We start from the raw sequence: 17,582 nt of genomic DNA, 5'->3' as shown, positions 1-17,582 counted from the left end.
AGAGAGAGTAGACCAAGGTGCAGCAGAGTTAATGTTCATCATTGAATTTAATAATAGAAAGAACACTACACAAAACAAAAAAACCGACAGCCAAACAGTCCTGTCAGGTGCAAACACTAAACAGAAACAATTACCCACAAAACCCAAAGGAAAAACATGCTCCTTATGTGTGACTCCCAATCAACAACAACGAACTTCAGCTGTGCCTGATTGGGAGCCACACACGGCCCAAAACACAGAAATACAAAAACCTAGAAAAAGAACATAGAACGCCCACCCAATGTAACACCCTGGCCTAACCAAAATAAAGAACAAAAACCCCTCTCTATGGCCAGGGCGTTACAATGTGCCAGGTAATGGTGGCTGACCTGCTGTACAAACGTTGTTTATACATAAAAAACATTAATGCATGTTTCAATATTGCACAGTAAAAATGTTTAAGTGATTACAAGCTGTATTTAAAAAGGTCTGTACTAAATATTATGAATTAAATAAATGGTTTTAAAGCTGTATCTCCCCTTTAACGAAGGGACTCTGCATTTTCGAGCTATCCGCATGCATGGCCCGGAGAAAAATGGATTCCGGAAAGACGTGTGCGTGCGCGGGGGGTGTGTGTGCGTGCGCGGGAGTGTAGGTGTGTGTGTTTCAAAACAAAAAGGGGGTGGGGGGTGTGTCTCTGCATGGGTGGCTTTTGAAGCCAAAAGGCTAGGGCTGTTGTTTAGGATTGTGTGCGTCTCTTCAATTGGGCTTGGCACTTTCGATTTTATTACCACACAAGCCTTTCAAATACGTATTTATCTCACCCCCAAGGATGTGGGGCTAAAAAGTCAAAAAAGCCCAGGCTGAATATAGCATGTCTAGACAACCTCCTACGGTTTTAAAACATATGTTATTTTCTAATCAGCGCCCCCAAGCTGTGCTATGAAGCATAAATACAATATCGGCAGACCGAATATGTCGAGACACCCGCCTGTGGTTTTTGGGTCTCTAGACATTCGGGGGTATTTTATATGACCCTTTTAGGCATACAGGATGTCACCCGAAAAAACGGCACCCCCAGCTCTGTAAACTCATTACAGAATATTTCTCATTAGAGACACAACCTCGGAGCGAGGCTAGGGAAACAGATACTAGCCAGACAGACTAAAGCGCAACATCAGGCCAACAGCCAGAAGAGTTATCCGCCCATAACAGCTAAAAGATAATCGATGAATCCGTCCAAATGGAGCTTTCTGAAGGTGAGTTAGTGAAAATAATATATTCGATTTGGAGAGGGATTTTCAGGGAATTGTATGGATATAAAAAAATGTATATCGATATTCTAAAACGGATGGACAACGATTTATTAGGTAATATGTCAAATGCACGTATTCTTATATTTAAAAAATGTGTATATAGTATAAATACCTGTTAATATTAGTTTAACGTATGCAAGATCTCAGTCCTTTACACAGCTGCTCTGGGGAATAGATGATTTGTAACAGCCCTCATTAGAGGGGGTTTCAGTGGAGCAAAACGTGTGCAGCCAGTCCCCATCACACTATTGTCGACGTAAGGCCAATAATAAAATCCATAAGAATATTTACACATTAAAAAAAAGTGTGAACCCTATATTAAAAGCTATTTTTGTGTTTACAGCTGACAGACCCCAAAGAAGGATCACTGATGCTTCATGTACTCTGAACGATGACATAGATGCTATTCTCCCGTTCTGTTCGAACGGCTTTACCCTAACTCCCCCAGGAACCAAGCTCCATATTTCCGACCCAAACAAACAACGCACAACTTGTGCGCAAGTACATTGCGCAGAATCACCCCGGCCCGAAAAGGTAGTTCTTCAAGAAACGGCGCTACATGGACAAGGTATGAAGCCAATATATATGTTATTAATAATACATCTTTTATTATAATTTATACATTTTTTATGATTGAATATGTTAAAATCTGTATGCGGAAGTGCGCACGATCTCGCCCGTGCGCACGCACAGTCCAGTGCGAGCGATCCCAGCCCCTCGCAAGTGCCGTGCTAGAGTGGGCATCCAGCCTGGGAAGAGGATGCCTGCGCAGCACATCTGGCCACCAGTGCGCCTCCTAGGCCCAGGCTACCCTACGCCTGCTCTACGCACGGCAACCATCAGGCCTCTGCACAGCCCAGTTCGCCCTGTGTCAGCACTCCGCTCGTACAGGGCTACTATTACCATCCAGCCAGGACAGGTTGTGCAGGAGGTGCACTCCAGGCCTCCAGTGCGTCAGCCCAGTCTAGTACGTCCTGTTCCCGCTCCTCGCACTAGCCTTGGGGTGCGTGTCCCTAGTCTGGCGCGTCCTAAGCCAGCCCCACACATCAGGCCTTCAGTGCGCAGTCCCCGTCCAGAGCTTCCGACGACAGTGCCTCGTCCAGAGCTTCCGGCAACAGTGCCTCGTCCAGAGCTTCCGGCAACAGTGCCCCGTCCAGAGTGTCCGACGACAGTGCCCCGTCCAGAGTGTCCGACGACAGTGCCCCGTCCAGAGTGTCCGACGACAGTGCCCCGTCCAGAGTGTCCGACGACAGTGCCCCGTCCAGAGTGTCCGACGACAGTGCCCCGTCCAGAGTGTCCGACGACAGTGCCCCGTCCAGAGTGTCCGGCGACAGTGCCCCGTCCAGAGCTTCCGGCGACAGTGCCCCGTAGAGAGATGGCCCACAGTCCGGAGCCAGCAGAGACGGCCCACAGTCCGGAACCGAGAGAGACGGCCCACAGTCCGGAGCCGAGAGAGACGGCACACAGTCCGGAGCCGAGAGAGACGGCCCACAGTCCGGAGCCGAGAGAGACGGCCCACAGTCCAGAGCCGAGAGAGACGGCCCACAGTCCGGAGCCGAGAGAGACGGCCCACAGTCTGGAGCCGAGAGAGACGGCCTACAGTCCGGAATCGGCGCAGCGAGAGTCGCCCTACAGTCCGGAATCGGCGCAGCCAGAGTCGCCCTACAGTCCGGAATCGGCGCAGCCAGAGTCGCCCTACAGTCCAGAATCGGCGCTGCCAGAGTCACCCTACAGTCCGGAATCGGCGCAGCCAGAGTCGCCCTACAGTCCGGAATCGGCGCAGCCAGAGTCACTCTTCAGCCCGAGGTCTCCAGCGACGCGCATCAGGCCCGAGGTCTCCAGCAACGCACATTAGCCCGAGGTCTTCAGCGATGTGCTATAGCCCAGAGACTTTGGGAGTGGTAAAATGTAATAAGTACTTAGCGGGGGTGGACAGGTTAGGTTGGGGAGTAAGGCCGGAGCCTGTGCCACCTCCGTAGTAGGGGGTTGGGGAGGGGGGGGGGGTGTAGCACAAGAACCGTCGGTGACAATGGCCACCCTCCCTTCCCTCCCTTTAGTTTGGGATTATTCTTTTTTTGGGGGGGGGGTTTATTTTTGTGTTTTGTTTAAGGTGCATCCGGGGTCTGCACCTTTGGGGGGGTACTGCCACGTCCTGATCAGTAAAGGTGTATTTTGTTATTGTAGTTTGGTCAGGACGTGGCAGGGGGTGTTTGCTTTATGTGGTTCGGGATTTGTTGGGCTATGTGTTTATGTAAAGGGGTGTTTGTTTAGAGTGTTCCGGGGTTTTGGTTAATGTTCTATGTTAGTTTATTTCTATGTTAGTTCTAGTCTTTCTATGTCTATGTTTAGTTAATGGGGTTGACCTTCAATTGGAAGCAGCTGCTCCTCGTTGCTTCTAATTGAAGGTCTTATTTAAGAGGGGTGTTTTTCTGTGGGATTTGTGGGTAGTTGTCTCCTGTTTAGTGTCTGAGCACCTGACAGGACTGTTAGTGTCGTTCGTTTGTTTTGTATACGTGATTTGTTTGTTTTTCCTTCTTCACATTAAAAAGAAGATGAGTATACACGTTCCCGCTGCGTTTTGGTCTGATCATTACGACACCCATTACACTAATATATTACATGTTTAACAATCTATTTTTTGTATATATTATTTTCTTTCAGACTCCTCCCCGGCGTATAACGGCACAGAAGACCATACACACCGAGAGCACGCGGAGGATTTCGGGCACGCCTGACATTCCCAATAAAACAACGAAACCGGATGATTTCACCGTTTTAAATGACATTCCAGGGGTAGATGACTGGATATTCTGTGACGCTGCCAACCTTCTTGATTCCTCCAATTCTTATGTAGAAACACCCAAACCTGAAATAGACCAAGCTAGGTTTATCAATGCCTTTTCCAGGGCTCTAAAATCCAGAAATGTCTTGCTATACAAACGAATGGTGGATTTACTCGAGCGGCAATACAGTCAGGATCTATCCTTCTGGCGTAGAACAATGCCCCGTTTGTTAAGCAACAAACCGTTTAAAAAACACAAATACAGGCGCTAAAAAACCTATATGTAACATGGATCTTTCCAGAATACCCCAAGAACCCACATCAATAGTTACCCAAATGGACGAGCCAACAGACATAATTGAGACAGTTGAAAGCCTGTTGGCCCAAATACCACCCGATCTTCAAGATTTAATTGTACGGATGAATGAGGGTGGGGTAACGGACATAATTCCGATAGACGAAAAGCTATTATCCCAAATTCCCGCCGACCTAATTGAAATAATTAAACATATGAACGAGTCCGGGACGACCGATGAAAACCAATTATCCCAAATCCCGCCCGCCCTAGTTTTTTTAATTAACAATATGAACGAGAGCATAAGATCTTCTACACCGGACCCCACACAGACCCCGCCATTAACGCCCATGTCCGAAGAGTCTGAAACGAAATACGATGTTTTTGAGGAATTGGAAAATTGTCTAATAAATCAGGAGGGAGATGGTCTTGATAGAAGTGTCAGGGTTGTGTACAGAAATAAATTCAGCAATACAGAGATTAGACAGTTTTTCAATTTCACATGGTTGAATCAAAACCTCGATTATGCGTTTTTTTACGTGATGATTTTGGATACTCTGAACGAACTGTTAGACAGGGCAAGAGATTATGGCGAACCTCGTGATGTCTTACAGTTGGAAATTTGTGGAGATAGCATGCAAAACACTATCTCTTATTTTACCCAATGGTGAAGCAGATCTTGAACAATTTATAGCCATGCTGGAACGACTTGTTCAATCAAATTTATCAGTCATAGCTAGAGGTCGACCGATTAATCGGAGTGGCCGATTAATTGAGGCCGATTTCAAGTTTTCATAACAATCGGTAATCGGTATTTTTGGCCACCGATTTGCCAATTTTTTAAATATATTTTTTATTTTTTTAATGTTTTAAAAAAAAAACTTTATTTAACTAGGTAAGTCAGTTAAAGAACACATTCTTATTTTCAATGACGGCCTAGGAACGGTGGGTTAACTGCCTTGTTCAGGGGCAGAAAGACAGATTTTTACCTTGTCAGCTTGGAGATGCAACCTTACGTTAACTAGCCCAACGCTCTAACCACCTGCTTTACGTTGCCAAGGTAAGCTAGCATTAAACTTATCTTATAAAAAAACAATCAATCAATCATAAACACTAGTTAACTACACATGGTTGATGATATTACTAGTTTATCTAGCCTGTCCTGCTTTGCATATAATCGATGTGGTGCGCATTCGCGAAAAAGGACTGTCTTTGCTCCAACGTGTACCTAACCATAAACATCAATGTCTTTCTTAAAATCAATACACAAGTATATATTTTAAACCTGCATATTTAGTTAATATTGCCTGCTAACATGAATTTCTTTTAACTAGGGAAAATGTGTCACTTCTCTTGCAAACAGTCAGGGTATATGCAGCAGTTTGGGCCGCCTGGCTTGTTGCGAACTGTGAAGACTATTTCTTCCTAACAAAGACAGCAGACTTTGCCAAACGGGGGATGATTTAACAAAAGCGCATTTGCGGAAAAAAAGCACAATTGTTGCACGACTGTACCTAACCATAAACATCAATGCCTTTCTTAAAATCAATACACAGAAGTATATATTTTTAAACCTGCATATTTAGCTAAAATAAATCCAGGTTAGCAGGCAATATTAACCAGGTGAAATTGTGTCAGTTCTCTTGCGTTCGTTGCACGCAGAATCAGGGTATACAGAATCTGGCTCGTTGCGAACTAATTTGCCAGAATTTTACGGAACTATGAAATAACATTGTAGGTTGTGCGATGTAACAGGAATATTTAGACTTATGGATGCCACCCGTTAGATAAAATACGGAACGGTTCCGTATGTCACTGAAAGAATAATATTTTCGAGATGATAGATTCCGGATTTGACCATATTAATGACCTAAGGTTTATTATATTATAGTTAAGTCTATGATTTGATATTTGATAGAGCAGTCTGACTGAGCAGTGGAAGGCAGCAGCAGGCTCGTAATAGTCAAAGGTATATGGTTTAGAGAGAAATAGTCGACGCATCATAATTCCTGTAATAACTTGCGGCTGAACTTGAAAGGGGTTCCTTCGTTATTTTACCGTTCATGTCTTCCATAGGGAATGTCTTGATCTACTTCAAATAAGGTCTGTGTTTTGTGCTTAAACCGCCTCAGCGTTTTGATACCCGTGTAAATCTCACTAGGTAACGTTTGTCAACATCTTTTCATAAATCCACTCTAGAAAAAATGTTATCTTCGCTTATATTGATCAGAGTTATATCCTATAGATATCTACACAGTTATAAAATTGGCAAGGTGGTGTAAGCCTAAACCAAACACAGACCTTATTTTAAGTTAATCTAAAAATATCCTATGGAATAAATGAAGGAACCGCTTTTCAGATTTTGCTAGGTGTCATGGGAATTATGACTCAGCACTCAGCACTCAATTCTTACCATGCCCATTATTAAAATAGGATTTCCGGCATATAGAAATTACAGTTTTTGTTTTCAGCAGGTAACTGCAGGTAACTTAACTTAACTTAAACTCTATTTTTATTATTCAAACAGTTGAGAGTATTTGTCTCCTAAGCAGACTCTTCAGTATCGTTGTCACTTCAGAGCTGTGTGTGTGTGTGTGTGTGTGTGTGTGTGTGTGTGTGTGTGTGTATATACATAAAAAAATCTGAATAATAATCGGCCGATTAATCGGCAGCGACTTTTTTGGCCCTCCAATAATCGGTATCGGCGTTGAAAAATCATAATTGGTCGACCTCTAGTCATAGCCGATAGAACTTTAGTGCTTGTAGTGCAAATAATACGTCAACCCCTGGGTGGTGGGGGGCAGAGAAAGAAACTAGATAGCCTAATGCAATCAGAAATCATAAACAATAAAAGGGCATGCATCATAAACGTTCACAATCCCGGTAATAAGCTATGCTTTGCAATAGGCCTAGCACATTTATTCAACCCTGGATGTACGGATCTAGAGGCGTTACAAAAGGCTAGAGAGCTTCAAAATGCTGTCGGTCTGGGCATACAGGATGCTGTGGCATTCTCTGACATAGTCAAATTTGAAAACTTTCTGAATATCAAGATTGTGGTTTTGTACCACAGTAGAGCTAATGCAGCTCTCTTGAAATTCCAAAACAACCCACAACCTCATCCTCAGATTCTGTACTTTTATGTGCAAAACGACCATTATTATGCTGTTACCAACATCTGCGCGTTTTTAGGCGCACCTTATGTATGTCCAGCCTGTCATACCGGCTACACCCGAAAGGGGGGGGCACTCGTGTCGTTATAACTGTTCCGTATGTCTGGATGAAAATTGTCCGATGCAGCCCTTAAACCTGACACCCTGTGAGGACTGTCACAGGACATGTCGTTCGGCCTACTGTTACGAAAAACACAAAATTGAAACATGGCACCCCAAGGCCTGTAAATCTGTAAGCAGTTGTGACATTAACAAGAAATGTCCAAAATGTCGATGCAATTACAACCTTAAAATAGACAGCCCTAAACCTCATGTGTGTGGAATCATACATTGCCCAATCTGTAAAGGGCCTTTGAAAAGCAGAGACTCATAAAGTGGTTCAAGAAGTGCCACACGAGTGTTATATTTAACCCTTGGCTGAAGATGAACATTCAGAGAAATACGTTTTTTATGATTTTGAGACTAATCAACAATCGGGTTCATTTGCCTATTTTTGTATCTACTATGACTTTCAAGGGGGATAAGTGGTCAGCAGAGGGACCCAATTGTGCACTCCTCTTTCTAAAACACTTCAGAAAACCCCAGTACAGAAAATTCACGTTTATAGCGCACAATTCTAGAGCATATGATTCATACCTTCTTTTGAACCCTCTGATACAGCAAGGCGTTGCACCCAGTGTCATAGCTCAAGGTAGTAAAATCTTGTGTTTTGTAGACCCCGCTTTCAACCAGAGATACATTGACAGTTTAAGCTTCTTATCCATGAGATTGGCTCAAATGCCTGAGGCCTTGGGTTTTGAGAACTCTGTGAAAGGGTTTTTCCCCCATTTTTTTTACATCTGAGGAGAATACATTATATTGGATCTTATCCGAGACCCGAAATGTACGGTTGTGATCAAATGTCTCCCAAAGAGCAAGAGAGATTCATGACATGGTACGAGACAGTATGTCACAGCACTTTTGATTTCCACAAAGAGATGGAGTCATACTGTGACAATGACGTAGTTATACTTCGTGAGGGGTGCCTCAGATTCAGAGCAGAGGTAATCAAAGATGCAGGCATTGACCCCTGGAGTTGTACAACTATTGCATCGGCATGCATGAAAACCTATCGTACACACTTTCTACCTCTAGCATCTATAGCTATCCCCTCGCCTGACAAATACCGACACCAATTCAAGTCATACTCTAGTGGCTCCATTCAGGGGTTGGAGTACTTGACCCAGGATAAAGACATTTTTATTCAACATGCTTTGAATAGGGGTGAGAAGGCGTTTGGGGCTTATCATGTAGATGGATACACACAGATTGACGGTGTTGAGACCGTGTTTGAGTACAACGGTTGTTTCTTCCACGGTTGTAAATCTTGCTTTGAATCCTCAACATTCCCCTCTCGGGGGTACCTAACCATAAGCTTCATCAACAGATTCAAGCTTTAAAACAAAACCCTTCAACGAGCTACAGCACCCCTAAAGATGTCCCAACAACCCCTCCCCCCTATGAAGGGGATGATGATGATGACTCATTTAACCCCATGAATGCCTCTGGACATTTTCCTAATCCCTATCTCTCGGGGTGGTTAGACTTTTGAATGACTTTTGAATGACTTTTGAATGACTATGATTAAATTCAATACATTTTATTTGAAAAATTAAGCAATATAACATTTGTGGCATTCTTGAAACATTTCACGTGAGCTTACGCCTTGATTACACAGTCTTAAAGGACACATATTTGAACACTTTTGATATTTTCTAACAAAACAAGCTACAACTTTATCATTACTTCTTAAATCATCCTTATAAAGAGACATAACATCTTCAAAAGAAACTCCACGGGCTCTTTGACATAGGTAGAATACACAGTGTTGACCATATGTAGTGGAAAGGTTATCTTGCACTTGTTTGATGCTGTAGTAGATCTTTGATCAATTTTTGGTCAAAAATTCTTTAATAGATTGAGGGAAATGTGAAAAACCGGGAGGAAAGCCGTAGGAATCAAAAAAAGTTGAGATATTTCTTCCTCCTTCATGTTCTAGTGTCACAGCTATCCAATGTTCACCCGGCATGTGTTTAGGATGGGTATTGACAATAAACCTGACCGGCCGCTCAGGCCTTTTCTCAATAGGTAATTCATCACAAGCCCACACTCCATAAAATTGTTTTCCAATCAAGCGGGTCATGAGCCCTTCCAACTCTTGGGTATTCATGTCTTTGCTCAACGATCCTTAATAATAATCCACTAAGACCTGTCTTCGGGCATTCACTTCCAAGATTGAATCAGAGCATGCATAAACAATCATGCTAACTGTACAGGCTAAAGGTGTACGGAAACGCATTTCCAGCCTGAGGTTACCTTGGTACACCACTGACAGATTTCCCGAGGTGTCATCATCAGGGGATAAATTGAAAGCATACAATGTGTAACCCTCTGCAAAATAATATCTTTCAATAGGTAAAGAGAGATCTTTTAGATGCCTCCCGGTAGCCAGGAATAGATTGTAAAATTCTCGCACAGATATGTTATTATTAAATTGCAGTTGGAAAGCCTTAGCAGGGACCTGACGTTCGTCCTGAGAGAGAGCTACATACTCTGCGTTGAAGTGTTGAAAATTAAATGGGTTTTTATGTAAGCTGCCCGTATTAGAGGCGTGATCAACCAAACCTATAACCACGTAGCGGTGTAAAGGGCCTAGAAAAAGGTTTTCTTGACTACAGATTGAACTGCCCACAGGTATGCTAAAGGTTTTCTTGGTAATTCTTTGGAGAGGGTAAAGGGAATTTCCTTTCATCAAAGCCTGTGTGTGACCCAGACGAACTGCCGGAGATACAGACACTTTTTTAATAAAAAGCGTTACCCCCCAACACTTTTAAACTAAAGTCACCATCTTGGGCAGACATCAGACAAAACTCATCCTTTGCCCTGGTTAATTTTAGTCTTAAATCAACCGAATTTATGAGTAAATGTTCTTGAAAGAAAATGTCAGAGTGTATAGGCCCTAGCAGATGAATCTCTCGAGATTCGGCACAGTAGTGAGCGCGTGCCTCCAGTCCTTTGTTTGCACCGGTGGAAGGGTCTATCGATTCCATAGAGACTCCTGCAATATCCTCGCTAAACAGCCCGGCGCTGAATTGTGTCTTGAGAGTGTCTTCGGAGTAGTTGAGTAAACACTCCATGATGGCCCCATAGGGGTATGTGGCACTGCTTTGACTGATTAGGCGTTCACCCAAAGTCACATCCACTTGGGAGAAGGGGTAATTAATGAGACTCACTTTGGCATCACCTGCAATATTAGTACCATCTCTTTTGGTCACTTTTAGACATAAATGCACCAAGGTGTTGTTGAGGTCTGTAACGGCTGTCTGAAGTAGTAGATCAAGGTGCAGCGTGGAATTTGTTCATCTTTTATTTTAGATGAAAAAAGGTACTTCACAAAGAAACACAGACGACAGCCAAACAGTCCTGTCAGGTATCAAAGCTAAACAGAAAACATCTACCCACAAAACCCAAAGGAAAAACATGCTTCCTAAGTATGACTCCCAATCAGCAACAACGATGTACAGCTGTTCCTGATTGGGAGCCATACCCGGCCGAAACAAAGCAATCCCCAACATAGAAATACAAACATAGAATGCCCACCCAAATCACACCCTGACCAAACCTAAATAGAGACATAAAAAGGCTCTCTCAGGTCAGGGCGTGACTTTACCCCCCCCAAAGGTGCGGACTCCGGCCGCAAAACCTGAACCTATAGGGGAGGGTCTGGGTGGCCATTTCTCCGCGGTGGAGGCTCTGGAGCGGGACGCAGACCCCGCTCCACCACTGGCTCACCCCACTTCACTGGCTCCCCTAGAGCGTGATCTCCTGCCGCCGACCGTGGCCTGGGGACCCTCGCAGGGGCCCGGACTGGTGGGCGACTCTGGCTGCACCCCGCTGGCAGGCGACTCTGGCTGCTCCGGACAGGCGGGCGACTCTGGTGGCTCCAGACAGGCGGGCGGCTCTGGCGGCTCTGGACAGGCGGGCGGCTCCGGACAGGCGGGTGGCTCTGGCGGCTCCGGACAGGCGGGCGGCTCTGGCGGCTCCGGACAGGCGGGCGGCTCTGGCGGCTCCGGACAGGCGGGCGGCTCTGGCGGCTCCGGACTGGCGGGCGGCTCTGGCGGCTCCGGACTGGCGGGCGGCTCTGGCGGCTCCGGACTGGCTCTGGGCGCAGGCACAGGATTCACCAGGCTGGGGAGACATGCAGGAGGCCTGGCTCTGGGTGCAGGCACAGGACTCACCAGGCTGGGGAGACATGCAGGAGGCCTGGCTCTGGGTGCAGGCACAGGACTCACCAGGCTGGGGAGACATGCAGGAGGCCTGGCTCTGGGCGCAGGCACAGGACTCACCAGGCTGGGAAGACATGCAGGAGGCCTGGTTCTGGGCGCAGACACAGGCACAGGACTCACCAGGCTGGGGAGACATGCAGGAGGCCTGGCTCTGGGCGCAGGCACAGGACTCACCAGGCTGGGAAGACATGCAGGAGGCCTGGTTCTGGGCGCAGGCACAGGACTCCCCCGACTGGGGAGACATGCAGGAGGCCTGGCTCTGGGCGTAGGCACAGGACTCACCAGGCTGGGAAGACATGCAGGAGGCCTGGCTCTGGGCGCAGGCACAGGACTCACCAGGCTGGGGAGACATGCAGGAGGCCTGGTTCTGGGCGCAGGCACAGGATAGACCGGGTCCTGAAGACGCACTGGAGGTCTAGAGCAAACGGCCTGCACAACCCGTCCTGGCTCGATGACCACTCTAGCATGGCATTTGCGGGGGGCTGGGATGTAGCGCACCGGGCTATGAGCGCGCACTGGAGACACCGTGCGCTCTACCGCATAACACGGTGCCTGACCAGTACCACGCTGCTTCCAGTAAGCACGGGGAGTTGGCTCAGGTCTAACGCCTGACTCTGCCAATCTCCCCGTGTGCCTCCCCCCAAAGAATTTTTGGGGCTGCCTCTTCACCTCCACCTGCTTCCCCGGCAGGTTGTTGCAATGGTCAAATAGCTGTTCCCAAGTCCAGTCTATTCTTCCCTCCAATTCCTCCAGCGACCAGGATGCCATCACCTCCCGAGCACGGTGCTTCCTCCACTCCTGGTGCTGCTCCCCTCCATGCTGCTTGGTCCGTTTTTGGTGGGTAGATTTGTAACGGCTGTCTGAAGTAGTAGACCAAGGTGCAGCGTGGAATTTGTTCATCTTTTATTTTAGATGAAAAAAGGTACTTCACAAAGAAACACAGACGACAGCCAAACAGTCCTGTCAGGTATCAAAGCTATACCTAGCACACTAAACAGAAAACATCTACCCACAAAACCCAAAGGAAAAACATGCTGCCTAAGTATGACTCCCAATCAGCAACAACGATGTACAGCTGTTCCTGATTGGGAGCCATACCCGGCCGAAACAAAGCAATCCCCAACATAGAAATACAAACATAGAATGCCCACCCAAATCACACCCTGACCAAACCTAAATAGAGACATAAAAAGGCTCTCTCAGGTCAGGGCGTGACATGGTCCAGATAGTTGTCACAATGGCATGGTATGAAAAATTCTATAGGACCGTTGTCGGTAATGGCAGAGAGTGGGGCTATACCCCTATCCGCAGCCCCTGAGATTTGTACACGTTTATGAATAGGGTTGTAGATCAAGAGTATTTCCGTATTGTTCTGGGTTAGGAGTTTGTTCAACTCTGAGACGATCCTGTCGACGGTTCTATAGAACCCATTTTTAATCTTTATACATTTCGCAGGTTCCAATATCCTTTTGCAATAAAAATCCCGGTCCTTATCTTTGATATTATACCAACTATGCGGGTATGTAATCTCGCTGAGATCTACTTCCCAGGCCTCGGATAACTCTATAGACTTTGGAAAATTGGTTGTATAATTCGAACTTTGATTATTACGATATATATGTGCAGACGCATTACTGGGGAGGGTCAGGTAGAAGCCGCTGTGTTCCATGAGGCATTCCTGTGTACACTCGAATGATGTTGTATTTATCATGCATGAGGGTTTAAGTTAACCCCCGATGCCTCCACCACATTGTGCTCTAAAACCCAACTGTTGAACTTTTGGAGCCAGTTTTTCCAACGGACCAACACCCATTTTTTACCCCTTTCTCTCTTATGATCTAGAATCTCCTCCACGTGAAAGACTTTGTCTTTACCCATCTGTACCTTCTGTAGTTCGTTCTCATAAAACGATCCCTCTATAAGCTCCCCGTCATAGTCTTTTAACTTGTAGACCGGGGGTATGCGCGGTAGACATTCGGTAACGGTGAACAACTCATCGCTGTAACCTTGCTCATATTTTTTGTTGAAAACACCCCTCAACTTGGATATACGTACCAAGTCCCCCACTAGGAATTTAAAATACATTTTTTTCTTACGGCGAAGGGGGAATAAGCCATACAGATTTTTAAAGACTTGAAAAGAGTTTTCAGAAGAGACCGGAGGGCTTCATCCTTATACTCTTATGGTAGCTGTAGTTGTAACTCTTTACTAAATCTTGAACTATATCGATATATCTATGCATGTTGTGAGCTGTAAAATATCTCCACATCCGCTCCTTCAGACTTCTGTTAAAGCGTTCAACAACTGAAGCTTTCAAATCCGAGCCTGTAGCAAAATATGCTATATTGTGCTTCTTCATGAGTTTCTGAAAAGCATTATTAAACAATTATTTTCCGCCATCAGTCTGCACTTTCTTGGGGACTCCTCCTTCCTTCAAGATAGAGTCAAAGGCCCTGGTCACCTCTGCCCCGCTCTTATTTTTTAAGACCCTTACAAATGCTATTTTAGAGAAAATATCTATAACCGTTAGCATGTATCGATTCCAATCATTTTTTTCTGCAAGGGCCTGCATGTAACATAGATCCGCCTGAAACTGGGACAAGGGATGAGTAGAAAAAACTCTATTTCTTGGAAATTGTTTTCGTACAGGTTTATGCAGAGTATAAGCATCCTACTCGGCTAACCACTCATTCACTTGAGCAATGCCTAACCGGCTACCTGTTTCTTTGGCTATAACTCTCTGTGAACGCTCCTTACCCCCATAAGACCCAGGGTTAGAGGGGGTGTAATACACGTTTTTCAACATCTGCTCCCCCATCCTTCCTGCCTCTCTGAGGTACAATAACGTTAATTAGCCACTTTCAAATAACGACAACATTTCATTTTCATTTTGTATTTTTATTTTTGCAAACATCAAGTATTACGTATACAGGCAATTCAGGATTCGTTGCAGGATACTTGTCCCCGCTTTCTCAACAATCCAAGCATGCAACACCCTGTATATTTGGTTTAGATTTACAGGTTTGTGTCGCTGAATTTTTAAAACACACTCATCCGCTATATAAGTATATAAACAACAAATATAATACATGTTACAATTAAACGGTGTTTCAAACAAATAAAATAAAATCTTAGACAAGGTTGTTTCTAGTTCTTCAGAATCATCCACAAGACGGGAGACCAGTTGTGTCCATTGTAGACTCTTGCCCGTATGTCGTACATGATTCATGATTTGCTCAATCTTTAGCACACGCTCTACATTAGCCCATGTATTATGGGTTGTGTAGAACGATACATTGTTTACTTTATTTTCAATAATTTCATGCATCACATTTGTAAGTTCTCTCAAAAGAAAAAACGTATTTATTCTCTCTAACATCGTATGTATATAGTTCCCCATTGCTTTATATCTAAATAACAAATAGGTATTGTCACTCGTTCTCTTGGGTTTTGTTGAGCCAGAAAGTCATCACATCATCCACCACAGCTTCCCTGTATTTGTTGTCGTCCACCAGGGTGTGTCGGATTTCTTTGAGTTTCTCGTGGATGTAGATCGCCTCCTTCAGTTCATGTAGGAAAGCCTCGGTTACCCCGTAAACTCTGGGAATAGATGGCACAAGACCCATAGACTCCAGGGCTCTGACCAGCGCAGGTATAAACCTGCAGGACCACAGTCTTTACACCAGCTCCTCAAAATGGTTGAAGAAGTAGTATCTTGGGGGCTCGTATAAACACGGATGTCGGCGCTGGCTGGGGTGATTGATCTCACAACCGATGCATTTTTACGTATATACTCTCCAATCACCACGTTTAAAAGTGTGGCTACAGAGGCCTTGATGGTGTCCACAAAAATAGTACTGACCACCCCATCAAACACATCCTCAGGCTGTGTACATGTCGGGGGTCTTGGCTGGGGGGAATAGAATGGTTGGCTGTGAGGCATAGAGTCCTTAGGGTCTGGCCCCCATGACGTATCGGAGTCCTGGTATGTTGTAGGAATATCCATGGTATATGCTGAAATGAAGAACCGGAGGCTTTAAGGGACCTCCTTTTATTGTTGAACCAGTCCTTTGGGGGTCAGGGCGTGGTTAACGCAGCCGCGTACTTAGTTTTCTTCGGGGGCTGACCCTTCTGAGGATGACCCTTCTTGGGGTTCCTTTGAATCATAATCCTCAGGATTCATATATATTATGCACTTCGTTAGCCGAGCAATGCTCTTCCACTGTTGGCTCTGTACAAAAAGAATGTCCAACAACTCTAACATTTTCAATTCCATTAGATCCCAACTTTTAAAAGGAATAAGCATGCACAACCTGAAATCCCCAGTCAGGCCACCATCACGAATGTTTTGGTTGCGGGTTTCCTCGTTGCTGATATAGAACTCCACGCATCCACAAGGAAGTCCATTCTTTCTCTGTATTTTCACCCTGTGAAATACTCTTCCTGAGGAGTCTGGGGTACCTTCCCAACGGGTCTCGTAGCCCGTGAACAAGCTATACCCCTTTGTGATAACTCTCAGTTCGGGACACACAACCTTGCGAAAAACCGACCAGTCTTCAACCCCATAGTCCACTCCTAAATTCGGGTCTGTATATTCTCCACCTTCGGCTACGGTATAGAGTTTCACTCTACGGGCCGGGTAATCAAACTGATACCCCCAGTGCTGTCCATTAGACATCATCACTTGATCTTTCAGTGCAGTTGCGGGCGGTATTTGGGTTCTATACACACATAGAAACCGCTTTTTTGGCGCATCGTATATTGTTGCTTTATACTGGGTATTTTCTCTATGTTTCACCCGCGGTCCTGCTTCCGTTGTTACGGTCATCACTGCTTTACCAAAATCCATATTTATTTTAAAAATCTTGTTTAGTGTTCTGGGGCCGCGTGTGTTGTTCTGGGTCTTATTTATAAGTCGTCTGCCTCCAACACAATCCCCCCCCTGGACATTCCTACTTTATAGACAACAACCCTAAGAGCAATAAAATAGGTGGGGTGTGGGGCCATCCTCTTTGAAATGTTCAAACACAACCCCCCAGTTCAACGAGGTCCCTACACATCAATCATCATGACAACTTCAAAGGAATAGATGCAATATAGATATAAAATAACACACACTCTAACACGTGACAGAACAGGATGCAACTATATGGCCCTAATCACGTGACACCTTCCCGCCAGGATGTCCTGACCGGATGCCCTTATTTGGGCATGTACGCCCATCCGGACATAGGGTCATAAATCATGATTTTGACCGATGCCGTCTACTTTATTCTCTCTCTTAAGTAAAAATACTTTAAAGTACTACTTAAGTAGATTTTTGGGTCTGTACTTTTATTTTACTATTCATATTTTTGACAACTTTTACTTTAACTTCACTAAACAAAATGATGTACTTTTTACTCCATACATTTTCCCTGACACCCAAAAGTACTCGACAGGAAAAATTGTCTAATTCACACACTTATCAAGAGAACATCCCTGGTCATCCTTAGTCTGATCTGGCGGACTCAATAAACACATGCTTTGTTTGTAAATAAATACAAATATACAAAATGTGGCCGTCTGCTTTGCTTAATATAAGGAATTGATTTATACTTTTATTTTTACATTTGATACTTAAGTATATTTAAAACCAAATACTTTTAGACTTTTACTCAAGTAGTATTTTACTGGGTGACTTTCACTTTTACTTGAGTAATTTTCTATGAA

General features: G+C 44.8%; 1 long non-coding RNA gene across 1 annotated transcript; it reads left to right on the top strand.

Annotated features, from left to right (window-relative positions):
* Window positions 1-931: 931 nt before the first annotated feature.
* LOC115165183 (uncharacterized) lies at window positions 932-4,054 on the top strand. The gene is made up of 4 exons (XR_003870094.1): window positions 932-1,238; window positions 1,443-1,551; window positions 1,639-1,863; window positions 3,957-4,054. It is a non-coding gene; the product is annotated as an uncharacterized LOC115165183 (long non-coding RNA).
* Window positions 4,055-17,582: the final 13,528 nt, after the last annotated feature.

The sequence above is a fragment of the Salmo trutta genome, chromosome 27 (assembly GCF_901001165.1).
Source record: "Salmo trutta chromosome 27, fSalTru1.1, whole genome shotgun sequence".
Classification (NCBI taxonomy): Eukaryota; Metazoa; Chordata; class Actinopteri; order Salmoniformes; family Salmonidae; genus Salmo; species Salmo trutta.
The sequence above is the reverse complement of the archived record's forward strand: the minus strand, read 5'-3'. Positions and strand labels throughout refer to the sequence as shown.